The sequence below is a fragment of the Panthera pardus genome, unplaced genomic scaffold (genome assembly GCF_024362965.1).
Source record: "Panthera pardus isolate Hobbes unplaced genomic scaffold, ASM2436296v1 HiC_scaffold_3, whole genome shotgun sequence".
NCBI lineage: Eukaryota > Metazoa > Chordata > Mammalia > Carnivora > Felidae > Panthera > Panthera pardus.
In genome coordinates, this window is record NW_026526876.1 from 23,179,361 (window position 1) to 23,197,446 (window position 18,086).

Here is an 18,086-nt window from a genome sequence, read left to right on the forward strand (position 1 = left end):
TGAACAGCGGAGGGGCAGAGAGAGGGAAACACAGAATCTGAAGCAAGCTTCAGGCCCTGAGCTGTCCAGCACAGAGCCTGATTGTGGGGCTGGAATCCATGAACCATGAGATCATGACCTGAGCCAAAGTCAGATGCTAAACTGACTAAGCCACCCAGTCCCCCCCATAGATTGCTTATTTCTAATTAAGGATGTTTGAACGTTGTATCTAATAACCTATATACTATCTCATCCCCATCTGAACCCACTACTATTTTTCCTTATCTAAAATTTAATAATATAATGAACTGGATATGCAACAGTTCAGTCTATGTTATAGACTTAAACTATAGTAAGATAAAATAGAACCTTCATAAGATAAAAGAATACCTTCTAAGGTTATATTTAATATTATCCCAAAAAAAGTACATGCCAAGTATTCATTTGAATAATTTGTAAATTACAGAAGGTGTTTCACAGTGAATTTCACTAAAGTTAAACAAAGATGTAATTACATGGTTTTATTTTATTAGCCACAGCGTATTTTATTAAGTTCAGTGTTAGAGAGCGTTATATTCCTAATAGTGAATTCAGGATGGGGTTTAAATAAATCTGTTCTCTTCTCTTATGCAAACTGATATCTCTACGAGGTGGGGTTTGGTAGAAGGAACAAATGTCACTGTGTGTGCACGTGTGTGTGCGTGTCTGTCTGCTTTAATGGAAAAGCTAAGAAACTAATGAAGTAACATTCCTATTGGTTACGGGAATAGAATGTTCTCAAGTGGGTGAGATGGCTAGGCTCTCTTAAAAATGGGAAATAAGAATGTTAGCACTACATTTCCGATTACCGAACCCATCTATTTTATTTCTACTGCCCACAGAGCAGAAAGGCATACATTGTTCCAGCATGGGAGAATATGCAACATTGACCTTCTCCTTCCCCTTGAACCAATTTTCACAAAATAGAACCCAGTGAAAGAAAACACAGGGATCCCCAAATGCATATTGAAAAGTAATCCATTTTTCACTCATCAGATAACAACACTTAATGACTTGGGTAACCCAACTTCACTCTCCAATGGCCTTAATGAAAAGGCCAGTTCATTCCATTAGGAAATCAGTGAGATGAATTGTAATGAAAAACTGTGACTCTTTGCCAGGATTTAGCAAAGGCCATGAATAGCCCAGCTTAAAAGTTGAATTTCTTGTTTTCCTTCCTGTGTGGCTCTCTTTGAAAGGACAAGAAAATGGTCCATTTGGTCTTTGGAAAACCCATCTCAGGGCGTGAGATACTGCCAACTGGTTAGGTTATCTTAGGTAAATGAAGTCACGGGAGCATTAGGAATAAAATGACCAGAGGGCAAATTTGCAAGTGAAAACAAAGTGACATGTTTAGGTTTTCTGACTAATGTAGTGAGGGTAGCGAGCAGATCGTATTCCATAGGAAATAGCACCTTTGGGACACAGAGTCCTGGCACATTGAAGTGTTTTCTGCCTCACCCCCATTTCCATCACCCATGAGTTCTCTTCGACATAATAGTTCTGCTATTATTTCTTAAAAATCACCATGCTATGCATGATCTAGGAAAAAAAGAAAAAGAAAAGGACTTACAGGGAAAGTGGCAGGGGGGTGCATAATACTCCAAAGTTTTGTCAACAATACATTCAAAAAAGAAATTTAAAAAGAAAATAGGACCCTAACAGAAGGGGTGGAACAGTTTTGCACTTGGTCAGTAGTAAGGAATGCATAAATACTACAGGAAATATGGCACTTTGTCTTGAGAAAGGCCTGAGGTTGACTGGTGGATGTGGGCATCAGAAGAAGTGTTTACAGCTTGTGAGTTACTGCAAAGTGGTAGAAGGAAGATTATCTGAAATCTGATGGGAAGTTATAATATCAGGGGTGGGTGGATGAGCTCCTAACACATGTGGTACATGGAGGTGACTGCAGGTGTCCAAGGACTGTGCAGATGGATTTTGTGTCTTCCTGTGTGGCTCAGGTAAGGTGCAGGTATAGCAGTTTTCATTCACCTAGAGTTTCTTGAGGACAAAATCACGTATGGGCAAACACAAAGCTTGCTCAAATGATGCGTTATGCTCAAGCCACCCATGTTACATTCAAATTGTCCCCTTGTATATCAAGTGCACTGGAACTGACTTACATTTGCCAAACAGGTGTTAGAGCAGAACTGACTGTATATTCTCAGGTTATACTCATTTAATACTGAAACAGTCAAATGAAGAGTTAAATTTTTTCTTAATCTTCTGGAGATTTCTAGACAGGTGTCCAGTGTTGGGTTGACATATTATATCATTCTACCTCTATATTCATTACCTAGCCCTAATAATACCATTTACCTGCTCATATTAGAGGACCATAATTATGGTAGAATTCCAGGAATTGATCGGGGGCTTCCTTTCTTCTTGCATGATGGAATGCCTTATTGATTGGATTATGTTACCTCGTAGCTCATCTTCCACCTTCTATCCTAGTTGTATTTTTTTTTTTTATGCTTCTATTTGTTCCGGATCTTAATCACAGTATTCCATAGCATACCAACTTATTATTGCTACATTCCGAAAATTTATCTAGCAACGTCTTATCCTCGAAATGTTCTTTTCTTGTTTCATTTAAAGTTGGATTTTGTTGTTACTGTTTGGTTTTTCTGTTGTTGTTGTCGGTCCAATTCTGTGACACTAATCCACTTACATGAAATAGCCAAAGCAAAGGCTTTTCAATATATCTCATCTGGTTTTTCAATAACGTGCAGAGTTCAGGAGCTTCTCCGTCTAGGAATCTTACTCACTCTTTGGAAACGATTTTACAAGGATCCAATGTAAATATGAAATAACAGGAACACCCACACCATGCTTGGCCCCTTTTTCATCATGTTTTTAATGCTAATCCAAGAAAACAGCCTATAAAATATGCACACACGTATGCACATTGCAGACCTTCTTGTAAACATCCCTTCTGTGATTAAATTGATTCCTGAGGAATTGGTTAAGACAAGCAGTACCAAAGGTCACTTTCAAAACTTCCTGTGCCCCTGAGAATGTTTTGTGTTAATAATATGCATTAGTTTTACAGCCACTTAAGAAGACCCTGTTTATGTCAAACCAGAAACAGAGGGCCGAGATTAAAACTAGGGGTAAATCCTATCACTCCAATACCATCACATGAAGGCAGACTTCTGGAAACAAAAGAAAGCTGAGTTTTAAAAGATTCACTCAAAGTCTCAATTTCTTGACAATTTATCCCAAAGCCTCTGTACAAACAGAAAGTAACAGAAAACTGTGCCATCCAGGGACAGAGGCCATCTATTGATCTGGACAGGATGATAGATGAGAAACACAGGAAAGAGCCAGACTTGGGATCACAATTAAAAAAAAAAGCAAAGCCAAACAGAGGAGTTGGATTCTCAACACTAATAAACTTGCTAAATAGGATTCTTTTGCCATTGTAAAAATAGAAAGTAGGAATCTTAGAGAACTTTTTAAACTTCTTCACATTTAGGGAAATATGTTTCTTAATTTTCTCAAATACAAATAAGCAAATAAATATCTATCAATCAACCACAGGCCCTTTTTGGGCAACTTTGTTTGAATCACCAAATGGGGAGACCATGTGAGAACACTATTTGCTTTCTAGAGTTAAAAGAAAATGAGCAGGTGTTTCATACAGGGAACATGATTTCATTGATGGTGTTAAACCCTCTTACCTAAATTTCTTTGACGACAAACGTTTCCATTTCCCTTTTAGAGCCAATATGTTTTGCTTTCTCAGAGTAGCACAACACAATTCCATAAACCATAGATGGCTGGTGAGTCACTTTTTTTTTTTTCCCTAGAGATCAGAGATTATCAGAGCTTGAAATTTGAATGCTGTGTAACTGCCCCAACTCTCCGACACTGCTCACGAAGTTTCTGAAGTTTTAAGCAAACAAGGAAAACATATTTAAAAAAAAAATTGGCTTCTTTTGAAAGTGGGAACTCAAGTTACCAACGTCCTGCCCTTATTGGGTTACTGTTGTCATAGTCTACATGGGAGGCTCCTCTCATATGATTGTAATTACCAACATAACCAAGCTATTAGAGTATGGCATCAGGGCCTGCCTGTCACAGTGCCTAAGGTGATTTATCTTGAAAAGGAGACAGAGGGCTGCAGATGAATGAACCATAGGAAACTGATTTGTGCAACGTATTCAGCACGGCAACATGGTCTCAAATCCGCTCATTTGGCCCAGCTCAGGTATCAGTAACTGGAGAAGAGCAGAGAACGGCAATCAGTTGAAATTACTCCTGTCTGACCAGTTCTAAGCTTGTGACAGGTGACGTGCTGCACAGTTAGTTCCTAGGGGAGAGGAGACAAGAAATAGAAGTGTGGCGGTGGGAAGAGCCAACTGAAACTCCCAAATGTAAGTCGAAATTATTTGAGTATAAAGGAAAAGCATAAGGAAACTGCATATGGGGTGCCTGGGTGGCTTAGTCTGTTAAGCTTCCAACTCTGGCCCAGGTCGTGATCTCATGGTTTGTGAGTTTGAGTCCCATGTCGGGCTCTGTGCTGACAGCTCAAGACCCTGGAGCCTGCTTCGGATTCTGTGTCTCCTTCTCTCTCTGCCCCTCTCCCGCTCATGCTCTGTCTCTCAAAAATAAATAAACATTATAAAAAAGAAAAGAAATAGCATATAACTGTTGCAGAAAATATATCCAGGACTTCTCATCGTTTCTACTCCAGCAAGTTTTTATTATTTTTTATTTGTTTAACTAGACATAGATGCTGTTGTTAATTGCTACTTTCCTTACACTCAGCTTCAGGTGGATACTGCTAACACGCAGGCTCTTCTGAGCTCTGTTTTGGATACTGTGATTATCTTGAATGACTTGCTTGAATAAACTACCTGAAATCTGGTGATGATCCACCTACTGGCTGGTCTCCTGGCACTTTGCCACTTGTCCAGATAGAGTGTGGCTTTTCTATTCTTTTTCCATTACTATATTTGAGGTGCTTGCCTCTCTTTCAACTAGGTTCATCCCATAGCCAAGCTAACTCCTCAGTGCAAGTCCATTATTGGTTTTCTGTACTTCCATTTGGACCCATGAAAGGGAAATCCCAGCATGACTGGGGAACACAGTGTGGGTGCCTGAAGCATAGCCAGTGCTCTGCATATATCAGGAAGACAATGTGTTAATGAATTGACTTGGCAAAGTCAAATCACTGAATCATCTGAACACACAGACCAGGTAGTGCTAGGAGAGCACCAAACTCCATGCATCACGCTATAATGGAAAGCAGATTGCTACCAGTTCCCTCAAATTAGTCAGGGATGGACAAAATAATACTACGAATTGCAAAATGATTCTACTAATAACCATTTCCCAGCATGCCTCTGTGAAGAAAAAAGTATATAGAGGAAACCAGGTATTTGACGTCTGGGGTATGTGATTATGTTAGGCGGTTCTGACTCATTCTGCTTGATATGTTGACTGAACTTTCCCATCATTCAATTGGTTATCCTAGAAAAACATTTTAAATATATATGTGTGTGTGTGTGTGTGTATATATATATATATATATATACACACACATATATATACACATATATATACACATACATACACATATATATACACATACACATATATATGTATATATATGTATATATATGTATATATATGTATGTACATAGAATATAAATATAAGATATAAATATATCTTATATATACGTATATATGTACATACATATATATGTAAGATATAAAAATAAAACTCTTGGGGGGATGATTTCTGAAATAAAATAAATGGCAATTTCTGGGTCATTTCATTGCATCTCATCAACGAGTTGACACTTGTTTCAGAGGTTATCATTATGAGATGGTAGGAACTAACAAGGTATGGGAAATACTAAATGATTATTAAATCACATTAAATTTGATTGTACATTGTTGAAGAGAAGACACAACTTGGTTCTATAGTCTGAAAAACACTGGTCTTAAAATTGAGAGATCTAACTTGTGGTCTCAACTTTGCCACTTACTAATCTGTGACCTTGAGATGTCACTTAACTTCCCTTAGGCTCAGTTTTTTCTTCTACAAAATTAAGATGACTAAAAGTCAAACCTAAGGTTCTTTCCAGCTTAGAAATTCCATGATTCTTGGATAATTTTTGTCATATTCGTGTATCTATCTATCTATACATACATATATACTTTAAAGGTGTATTTATGTTTGAAAGAGAGAGGGAGCACAAGCAGGGGACAGACAGAGAGAGAGGGAAACAGAGAATCCAAAGCAGGCTCTGTGCTGCCAGTGGAGAGCCCGATGTGGGGCTCAAACTCATGAAACTTGAGATCATGACCTGAGCCAAATCAGATGCTTAACCAACTGAGCCACCGAGGCACCCCATCACATGCCTATATTTTAACTGCAATTTTCTGTTCTATGAGAATAAGCTAGAACTTTAGATACATCCTCCTTTGCTCTTTCTAACATACAACCCAACTATCATATGGTTTTTAATTTACTGATTTGAATGAAATAAGCTGAAGTATTTCACCTTAAAGGTGACTGTATGATACGTAATTCTGGTATATTCAGTAATGGTGCTGGCTTATGACATGCTAATCAGTCCTATCTCTAAAAATGGAGCTACAAATACATACACTGTAATTCAGGCATAGAATTTTCCTCTACAACAAATAGTGTGGTTTCTTGATGAAGTGAATTAGAAATGTCTTGTGTTTGTGTACAAATGGTTTCGAGCAGAGTACACAATCTATACGTGGAGGCTGTGCCCTTCATTTGTCCCATGGGATGCTGATTAGTGGTATTATTAGGAGCTATGGAAAAAATGTGGGCTCTTCTTAAATATGAAGCAGGATCCTGTCATAGAAACACATCCATTCTGGCACCTGGCCCCTAGTAATTTTTGTTCCTGATCCTTTAGTATTTGTTGGTTTGGTCAGGGGACAAAGGAAAGTTGTTCCATAACAACCAGATGGAAAACCATAAGCTCAGTGAAACCCAAGAATTGTTTGAACTCATGCCACAGGCAGCAGCAAAGGTAACCGTGCCAAAATGGGTCAAAATTCCCCAAACCACAGAAGGGTCAACCGTGTGCTGTAGCGGGGGTCAAAATATACATCATATTGTCACCCATCCAACTTTGAAAAGGCAGCACCTGTCATGTATGGGGAAGGAATCGGTCACTAGACTATAGAGTCACAGGAAGTGACTATTCTTCTCTCTTATTGGTCAAACAGGGAGCCCTTCTTTAGGGAGCAGAATTCTCCTCTTCAGAGCTAATTCTCACAATTACACTAATTCCATGCTAATGGCACTAATTCTAATAATGAGAACTCACCCGTTAAGCCTAGCTAACCAAGGAAAACAATAACCTATCCCGCCACGGTTCTTCTAGTCTTCACCTCAGTTAGAGAACCATTGATGAATCATGAATCCTTCCTTATACATTTGAATTGCACTTGCTCTAGGAATTTTCTGAGGAAGACCTCATATCATGACAAAGGAATAGAAAAAGAGGTTTGTTCTGCATGTCCTGATTTTTCCCCAGAATAGATACAAATCCATGACTGCCATCTAGTTAAAAGAGAATCAATGCAGGGAGAAAAAAAAAAAAAAAAAAACTCACCAGGAAACAACCATTTTGATCTATTTCTAGCAGCTTTCTCCTATGTAGCATTTACTAAAGGTCAGGCACTATGTTAGGCACTTCAAGTATGTTATCTCATTTAATCCTTACAACCTCATGAGTCAACACGAAATTATCGCTCCTATTTTACAAATAAAAATTTGAGCCTGGAAAAAGTTGACTTCAAAGTCACATGGCTGGTGAGGGTCCCGGGTTCTCTTCATCACTGGCCTTTTTCCTGACATGTGCTTTTGCACATGGTCCTTGGGGCAGAGGCAAACCTGTCCGTCTCTTTCATCTAAAGGAGAAATTTCCCCTTGAATTACAACAGGTTTCTTCTGGGTATTCTACAAAAAGGAAAATGCACGTTGGGAAAGCCCAGCCATAATTGGATGTTGCAATTCCCTTGAAAGTAAATAGGAAGTAGCATATGCCAAGCCTTTTCAGCACACATCTTCACCAAGAGTGGGCTAATATGTTGTTAGTCACTTTTCTTCCTTGAACTCTTGCTACTTCATTAAAAAATATCTGTCTTCCTCTGACTGTGAGAATAGGGCTTACATTGTCACAGAAGTGATTTTCAAGGTCGTCATGAGAAAACACCACGCTCCCTCAAACCAGGCACACTACTGGAGGTCAGATGGGGCACTTCATTCATTTCCTGAAATTACTTAAGCCCTTGAAACTGATACTGATCTGCAAGTTCCTGGATGTTCTAAACATCCAAACCACAATGGATTATGGAAAGAGAAGGTCTCAAACTGGTTCTATGGCATTACCCTAGTAGGATTTTCATTTCCTATTATAAATTTTTTTAATGTTTATTTATTTTTGAGAGATACAAAGACAGAGTGTGAACGGGGGTGGGGCAGAGAGAGAGGGAGACACAGAATCCGAAGCAGGCTCCAGGCTCTAAGCTGTCAGCACAGAGCTCTACACGGGGCTTGAACCCATCAACCGTGAGCTCATGACCTGAGATGAAGTCGGACGCCCACCCGACTGAGCCACCCAGGCGCCCCATTCATCTATTATAATGAGCAAGTTGAAATTCAAGAATTTGACAAAATCTCAGTGAAGACAAAGAATTGTAAAGCTGAACAGGATATGATGATCCTCGCTTTAAAATCTACAGGAGATACCCAGCTTCATTCATTCCTTAACTATACGTTAATGTTCAACAACCCTTTTTAGTGACTTCCCCTAGAGGTTCACTTCCATTCAAAGGATGTCTGCTCCACATTTTAAATCTCACTAAAATGTTTCCTTTAACTTTCTCTTTTCCAAGGTATGCCTTTTCACGTTATTATAATCATGGGTAAAATGATGACATTTTGTGGAAAAAATCAGGGTATATGGTCCAGTGGAATATGTTTCTGATTTACGAGTTTATTTACAAATAAACACAATTTGATTATCCTTTTAATGAATTGCTTTTATTGAAAAGCATATAAAGGCACCCAGGCAGACTGCCATAGAAAACCTGATTTGCGTGGTCCGGGGTCACTTTTCCTAATCATTAAACAAAAATAACAGCCACCACCATGAAAACCCTTAAAGACTTAGCAACGTGAATATTGCAACAGTAAAAAATAAATCAACAGACATTTTTAAATAAATAAGTAAACAAATAAAGTAACTTATTATCATCTTGAAAGTAAGGCACACATTTGGCATTTACGTTACAAGTCAAAGTAATTATTTAAGTTCAATAAGCACTGATTTTTATCATTACCCATTAGTTATAATACTTTGAAACCCACACATCAAGGTTGTTTTAAAAATACAAAGGGACTCTCGTATACGAACCCATTAAAACACACAAGAGCCACTTGGAAATTATTGATGAAAGAGCAGACCTAGGCTGGCTGACTAGTGACTATGTCCCCAACGTGGCCACAAAAAGAAGTTCCTGCTCAAACCTCAGAACACGCCTCTTCCCCTTAAGTAACTTACCGATTGATGCATTCTTCGGAAGTCTGAGGTGGGAGGAAGGGGAGTGTGAGAGGCGTGGAAAGTGTGAGTAGAAGAGGGAGGGCTTCTCTCAGGTAGGGGCCAGAGGCAGGGGCCCTCAACCCTGTCCAGGCTTAGAATGACCTGGGAGCATTTTACCCCTCCCCAAACCAATTAATCAGAGTCTCTGGGGACCGTGTTTGATGCTAGGTATTTATATAGCACAGCAAGGCTGACAGCCAATGGTTCATAGGTGACCAGTGAGAAACGTTCTGTATACACTGAGGCCAAACATGTTCGAGATCCTCAGACACAGTGGTTCTTAAACTCAGGTGCATCAGAATCTCTTGGAAGACTTGTTCAAACACAGATTGCTGAGCCCCACCCCCAGAGTTTCTGATTCAGTAGGTCTGTGACCACCAGGCCCCACATTTGAATTTTTAACAAGTTCCAGGTGACGCTGATAATTGCTGATCTGGGACCACACTTTGGCAGCCAATCGGCTGAGGCCACCACCCTTCCCCAGCCAATCAGCTAAGGCCATGATCCCTATAAAACCTTTGTGCTTTTGAAACTCTCTCTCTCTCTCCGGTGTCTCACCGCTGCGTCAGTGCAGGTAGGAGATTGAGCTCAAGCTAGCTCGAATAAAGGCTCTTTGCTTTTGCATCGGACTCGGCTCCCTGGTGGTCTTTGGGGATCACGAATTCTGGGCATAACATTGATTGAGTGATTGCAAATTCTGTCTATACAATCTATTATTCTATTATTCAGGATCATCAGAGTGGAATGTCAGAAAACCAAAGACAGAATTTTGTCCCAAGCTACCACCACTCTGCAGGCATAATCTGGTTTCACCCCAGCTGCCTTCCAATTTTGTTCTCTACTGATATACAGTACTTTGACCAATGACATTCCAGGAAGATGGGTTCCACAAGTCAGCAAGTGCAATAAAAATCTGGGGAAGAAGAAACCATGGAGGACCAAGGAAACAGAATCTGCTCTAACCTAGAAAGCTGTCCTCTTTCTCCCTTTCCTTTTCAAATTAATTTTTCCATCTTGTTTTTCAATGTTATGCCCAGAATTCATGATCCCCAAAGACCACCAGGGAGCTGGGTCCGATGCAAAAGCAAAGAGTCTTTATTCAAGCTAGCTCGAGCTCAATCCCCTACCTGCACCGACGCAGCAGTGAGATGCCGGAAAGAGAGCTAATTTCAAAAGCACAAAGGCTTTATAGGGATCTAGGGGCAGTTGGTGGGGTCATGGTCGTGGCCTTAGCCAATTGGCTGGGGAAGGGTCAGAGTCCCGTTGGGCAGGTTGCCGGGCATGGTTTGAACCGGAAGTTTGAACAGGTGAGTGGGAAGTTACTCAAGGGGAGGAGGCGTGGTCTGAGGTTTGAGTGGGAATTTCTTTCTGTGGTTTTCCCGGAAAGGGGGCCATGTCGGGGTTGTAGTCACTCAAGATGGAGGACACAGAGCAAAATGGAGTCGGCCGGCCTAGGTCCGCTCTTTCATTCACTACCCCTGCTCAATGCTCCCTCTAAACTCCCCAGACTCCTGGCTGAGGTCTAGACAGAATCGTAATGCATGCACACACACGTACACAGCCGTGGCCAGCGAGGCAGGAACATCCACACCTTAAATTTGACAAGCATAATAAGAAGAGGAAATTATGGAGGCACATGGCAGTGTATTAAACCGCGCCCATTTCCAGAGGGCAAGGTTTTGGTGCTTCTTACCCCCACTTATACCACCATATTAACTTAGACTGCCAGAGACCAAAACTCATGGGACCCTTGAACATCAAAGGCCATTAGCGCCACACCACCTACTGGTTCCTGGTTTTGCATTTCACGTCTCAGCCGCTCAGTCTTACTCATGCCTTGCTTGCAGGGACATTCACATCCATAGTATGAAAATGGATTTGTTCGTTTGTCTAACTGAGAAAGTTTAAGGTCTAGAACAGCTAGATATACTTTACTGGTGAGGTACTAAAGGCCCATGCATCTTTAATAAATCCCCCCCTTCCCAGAAAATGTGTCCTTCCATAGCACATTGTCCAAGGCACTATGATCAGACTCGTAACTACAAATTATGATTATTTATATGCACCGCCCCCTTCCCCGCCATACTGTGAACTTCTCAATGTCTCCTCATTTCGGCAGCCACCACCCACACTCCTGTGTCCCTCTAACTCTTCATGGTGACTTCCTGGCATTTCCTATCGACTTTTTAAATAAATGTCAAAGTGAATGAATAAATGACCTTTGATTGTCCTTCATGTGAATGAATGCCTTGCCCCTCAAGAAAAATATGGCACATGTTATTTTGCAACTAGTCTGTACCACAAAGTAGGTAGGCATCCCGAGATACGAATTACTTCCTCAGTCTGACCTTATTGACTCTTTCTACTGTACAGTGAAGGAAAGGCAGCAGGCTTCCTGTTTGCTCACAGCAAACCTTCCTGCCTTTTACTGCATTTTGGAGCTGGCTCTTAATTTCTCGATGATTCTCTTCACACAGAAATGCAGCTTCGTACGTTGGCAAGGCTGCACTGCCATGGGAGAATCCGCATTTTCTAGCCTGTTCGAAATGGCCTTTGTTCTTTGTCAACCCTGTCCAAAATTAAGGTGTTCTGGAGAAATCTGCAGTTGATCTTGGGACTCAGGCAGAAACCAGAATGGCATCAAAATCACTGCTTGTTCACAGTGATTGGATACCTTTGAAGAATATATTTTATAAATAAGTGACCCCATTTTCTTTAGAATAGAGGCTCGTATATCTTAACATGTCCCGCCGTAGCCGTGATTTGTGGTAGGACTGAAATGATTGAATTGGGTAGTCTAGATTTTCAAAGTCAGACATTCCCACCTTCACAGGAATTTCTGGGGAAGAAAAATGCGTCACAGGTCAGAGGGCTTGGGGTAAGAAGCGGCAGCCCACAGATCCAGTTTCCGAGTTCCCACTACGGGTATGATATCCAGCAACAAGAGCCTTGCCTCTGGAGAAGAAATAGGCCTTCCAGAGAGTCAGCTGGAAAAGAGAAACAAAACCGCCAGCCGAAATGGGCTTCACCCCCTTGAAGCTTACATAACCATTGTTTTTAAGTCTTTTGACATCAGTGGGTAGAGGGGCACTTTGAAGCTACATTTAATATTTTCTCCAAGTACAAAAGAAAATTTAATCGCCAAGTTATAAATCAAGGCTAAGGTATTGCCAAATGGCTGTGAGAATAATATAAAAAGGGTTTCGTTTGTCTGTTTGCTTTTTGTTTTTGTTGTGTTTTGTTTTGTTTTAGCTTCTGCACACGCATGGTCTGGCAGGTCCGGCAGTGAAAATTTAAAGAACACATCTCATATCTGAAGAAGTCTGCCCTTGGCAAGGTAAAGGCAACACCTGACTGATATATTGGCTTCCCACTGAGGTGTTGCATTTAAGCAAAAAAGTTTCACGCATTTGCCTCAGGTAAGTGAGTCTCACTGACTGAGAGGGAGCCATGAATCCCGGGGCTTACAACTCCAGAAATCTTCTGCAAAGAAACACATTTAGAAGTTTAAGAGAGGTAGACTACCCGAGCTGTTTCTTACCAGCACATTACCAGGTCTTTTGCAGTATTTGTATGCAAATACATCCAGACAAAAGATGTTATTGTCTGGGAGACTTTGGAGGAATCGGGTTCCATCACCTGGAGGCTAGTGGTGGTCAACCTACAGAAAGCAAACAATAGTTCCCAGACCTCGCTCACTTGGGTTGGTGTATTATGCTTGATTCCTTCAATGCTATTCTACTCATGTCCTTTTAATTCCTTTTGCAAAAGTCATTTGCCATAGACGGGATTGAAATGTCGCACCGTGGGCATTCCCCAAGCATAGTAAACGCTGTGGGTTGATATATAAATGGAAATTTACCAACTCATATGAAGGGTCTCTTGGGGAGACAGAATTTGAATGTAAATTCAGATAAATTTAGGTTTATAATTAGGAATGGTCTGGATTCGGTTCGGAGTTTTGAGATAGAATATGTAGGCTCTGCTTCTGTTGACTTAAATTATCCAGAAACCTTTATTTTCCAAATACATTTTTCCTCCTTTATTCATTGTCCTTAGGAATTAGCTATTTAAAATTATCTACTTTGCTCAGATGTATATAGGAACCTACTTCTAATAACCTGATTAATAAGCTCCTTTATTAGATAATAACTTTGAAAATCATTACAACAAAGAATGAGCTCCCAAGTCCAGTAATTTGAAAATACTGTTAGACATATACTCAATATAATAGTTCTAGTATTTCTAGAAGGATGCAGCTCTCATTTTAAAACATAATACAATTTTTAGCTTAAAATAAAATGATGGGTCTGGTCTGGCACGTAAGAAGGCTGGAAATTGTCACACCATCCTAACAACAGATACAAAACTGATCAAAGATCAACAACTCTTCTTAGCTCTGCCAAGGAAAATTGCTACCACCGAAACTGGAGACACAAACCAGGAAACACAGAGAGTCACGAGTTATCAGAGCAGAAACCTCCATGAAAACCAGAGCCAGGGTAGAAAAATCTATACTGTCACTGACAATTGCTGGACACTTATGTGGACAAGTCCGAGAGATAAAAACAAAACAAAACAAAAACTCCAGGGGACTGCATGTTATCTCTTTAAGATTCTGATTTCAATTCCTTTAGACATATACCCAGAAGTGGGATTTCTGGATCATATGATAGTTCTATTTTTAATTTTTTGAGACACTGCCATACTGCTTTTTCATACTGCATGTACCAATTTACATTCCCATTAACAGTAAACAAGACTCTTCCACATCATCACCACATCCTTGCCAACACTTGTTATCTTTTGTGTTTTGGGTAATCGACATCCTAACAGGTATGAAGTGATATGTCGCTGTACTGGTCTCAAAGGTGTATCTTATTCTCTTACTGATCACGACGTTCGGTCCTCTTTGACTGATGATCCGAAACCACGGGAAGAGGCATCAGTAAGGTTTTGAAAAGCAATTACCTATGCTGGCTTCTTTGCCAGTCAAGAGACCAGGGAACATGAATGTTTACTTTACGTCAAAACCATCAAGTCAGAAATTCAGCCGAAATTCACTTAGAGAGCTCTCATGTATGGTTGCAGAATCCAAAATGCAGTTTCGCAATACCAGACTACTCCTTCAGAGTAAAACCCAACCTGTGATTTGAGCTAACATTGACTCGCTGCCTAGACTGAGAAAGGCCCTGGGCTAGAAACCTTACAAATATGATTTCTTTTATCTCCCTAGCTTCTAACCCCCATTCCACGGATGGGAAAACTGAGGCTCAGAATTTAAAGCAATCTATGTAAATTCACATGGATAAGGAGTAGTACTGGACTTAGAATTCAAACTGACATGCATATGATTTGAAATCTATGTCCTCCCCCCCAGAACAGATCAAAACATGAACCCGATTCATAGATATTCTAGCAAGGAAACTGAATTAGACGTCAGGACACTTGTGGAGCACCTGGGTGGCTCGGTCAGTTGAGCAGCCAACTTCGGCTCAGGTCACGATCTCATGGTTCATGAGTTTGAATCCTGCATTGGGCTCACTGCTGTCAGCACAGAGCCTGCTTTGGATCCTCTGTCCCCATCTCTCTGCCCCTACCCCACTCATACTCTCTCTCTCTCTCTCTCTCAAAAATAAATAAATCATTTTTTTTAATTAGAAAAAATAAAAGAGGTCAGGACACTTGTTCCCAGCACACAGCTTGACCAATTATGTTACCTGGATAAGCCATCTCCTCTCTCTGAGCCTCAGTTTTCTCACGTGTGAAATGAAAAGCTCTAAAATGATCTTTAATGACAGTATAGCTCAACACGAAATAAGTGATTATAAAAAAATAAATTAGCATTAAATAATCCCTATTAACATTCATTTTGGAGACAATATGAAAGGCAAATACTTAATGACAGAAGCATCTAGACCAAAGCTGACAGCATTAACAATAGAAAAAAAAAATCCTTTACTGTTGTTACAAATCATTTAAGTTTAAAATTTTGACTTACCTTTTCACAGGCTCACAATGTCTTGAGTTAGCTGCCTCTTAAGCTTCTCTTGCTACTTCTGATTCAGCCTAAGCAAAACACCTTTCCTGCTTTGGCCAGTTTCTATTATCTCCTTTTATCAGGATCTTGGTTTGATATCCAGCCCAGTCAGTCCATGAGGACACAGATATCAATGAAATTCTGACGCCAATATTATGTTGTGTTCGTAAACTTTCTTCCCTTCAGCCAAACCACATGGTCACCAAATATTTGAGGAGAAACTCATGTTGGACAGAAGCATTTGAGAAAAACCTGAGAGCAGTGTATGCTTCATCACTGGCTCTCTCTGGAGATTCATACCCTTTTCACCCACACAGGCTGGGGACAGTTGTGTAACTCATAGAGAGCCTATGGTTCACTTCGAGCCTCAGTTCACTTACAAGTTGAAGTGTGTGGATAATCCAGAATCCCAGATTCACTGGAGACTAACAGACTATGTTTTTTCACACCCTCATGCCTCTGACAAATCTCATAATGTCCTCTACCATTTCACAATCCTAGAAAACTTTGATCCATATTTTTGTCCTTGGTTTAATCATCCACCTTCTCTGGAAGGATTGTCCCTATATCATGGCTGCTAGTTATGGGCCGACTATTTGTTCCTAAGGTATTTTTATTTTAACACCTGCTGTATTAGAATGTAATCATATCTTTACAGATTTGTCTTTGCTCATAGAGCAGAACTTCAGTGATAAGACCCATGGCTAATCTTTCTCTAAGTCTTTCAGAGAACCTATCAAAGTACCTAGTATAGAAGAGACCCAAATAAAGCATGCTTGGAGTTAATTAATGCATCAAAATACTAATTAAGCATAGATCCCTCTACTTAGTAAAACCTTGAAAGACAAAGAGGTAATTTGCTCTTAATCTCTAAGCAATGTTGTATGATCCATCCAATGTATATTTATGGAGCACCTACTATATGTCTCATGCTCTTTTAGGGTCTGTGAATATAATCAAAAAAAATGGATGCAACTCCTGCTGTGTGAAGTATTCCATTAGAACAGAATAGAGACAAGTGGCACAAGAAAAGTCGGGTGTAGTAGATGAGGAATCCTGTGAAAAAAGCAGGAAGAAAATTCTGGATGTGTAAGGGAAGGTAGCTACTTTATATAGGGCAAAATAAGAATGCAGGAGGAGGAAAAAAAGGAGGAGGAGGAGGAGGAGAGCAGCCGAAGTAGCCTCAACAAATAGCAAGTACCATTTGATTTGGCTGATGGATTTATAATTAACCAAGCAATCACACATACATTTTCTGGAATTCAGGGAAGGCGATTTATTAGATTTGCTGATAACGTGTCTTTCTCCTTGTAGCTCCTGGATATAACATACTTCACTTCACTCTTAACCTATAAGGGTAGCCAACTAGGACCAGAGTGAGAGAGAGAGAGAGAGAGAGAGATCTTTCCCCATTAGAGACTGACAGGCCAGCGGATCCCTTTGCATTTTAGAAAACCACATGTTCTTGCAGTTTCATTGGTTCTGTGTAGGGATCTTTATCCTGCGAAGCTCTGATCTCAAAGCAGAACTCATGTCCCTTCCCCGATAGTGACACCATGTAGCAGTAGCAAACTGTCAGGCAATTTTCTGGCCAGAAAATTTGGTTGATGTTTTAATTGTTCTGAATAGCCTATTATTTGATCGGCAACAGTTGGTTATACTGCCTCACACCTGTGCAGCTGCACATGTATAGGGTGAGGGGTGGGGTGTAGGGGCGCAGGGGCGGGGGTAGGGGTGGAGGGTGGGGAAACAGCTGCATAATTGGTCTGTAAAGTGGTGCAGACAGATATCGTAACATTCAGCAAGGACAACAAGGTATTGAGAGAATGGAAAACTCTAGTAGATGCAGTTAAATACTTAAAAGCCGGTAGCATATTATTAATGTCTTCTGAGGGAGAACGGAGTTGAAAACCTCAAGGAAGCTACCGAAGAGAATGCTAACGTGCAGGAAAACTCCGATTTCTTCTCTTGGGTGTCCATGGAGCCTTCCGTGACATAGAGAATGATCACTGGTCATGTTTCTCAAACTCTGTTCTGAAGACAGAGTTTTTCTTCCTCAGGCTAACCAAGGCACTCTGGCACAACACTCGAATTGTTCTTTTCCCAGTTTGCAAGATGAACGCCTACAACAAAACTCAGTTTGTTCATGGAAACACCTCAATTTTAGCTTGCTTGCTTGCTTGCTTTCTCCCCTTGAAATATAATCTGCATCCAATTTTCTGTGTTCTTTTAAAAATCTCTGAACGTAGATTTTTGCTTACAAATTATAAAGGTTTATCAGTAAGAGACAATTATTTTTCCTCTCTATGTTAGAAGTAACCAATTAAAAGGAATATTTGGCAGGGGGAAACAACCTCATTCATACAGCCACAGTAAAATATCTAAGAATTTTCTTAACATCTACTGTATGTGATGAGTGTGTC

General features: G+C 40.3%; 1 protein-coding gene and 1 long non-coding RNA gene across 3 annotated transcripts in view; one reads left to right on the plus strand and one right to left on the minus strand.

Moving 5' to 3' along the window:
• The window catches only part of LOC109277025 (uncharacterized), a 125,426-nt gene that overhangs the window by 95,917 nt on the left and 11,423 nt on the right, over positions 1–18,086 (plus strand). For both annotated transcript variants that reach the window (XR_008418909.1, XR_008418910.1), the window contains exon 2: positions 12,876–13,042. This is a non-coding gene — a long non-coding RNA (uncharacterized LOC109277025). The remainder of the gene's footprint in view (positions 1–12,875; positions 13,043–18,086) is intronic.
• KCNJ16 (potassium inwardly rectifying channel subfamily J member 16) overlaps positions 1–18,086 on the minus strand; it is an 87,895-nt gene that overhangs the window by 69,135 nt on the left and 674 nt on the right. The window lies entirely within an intron of this gene.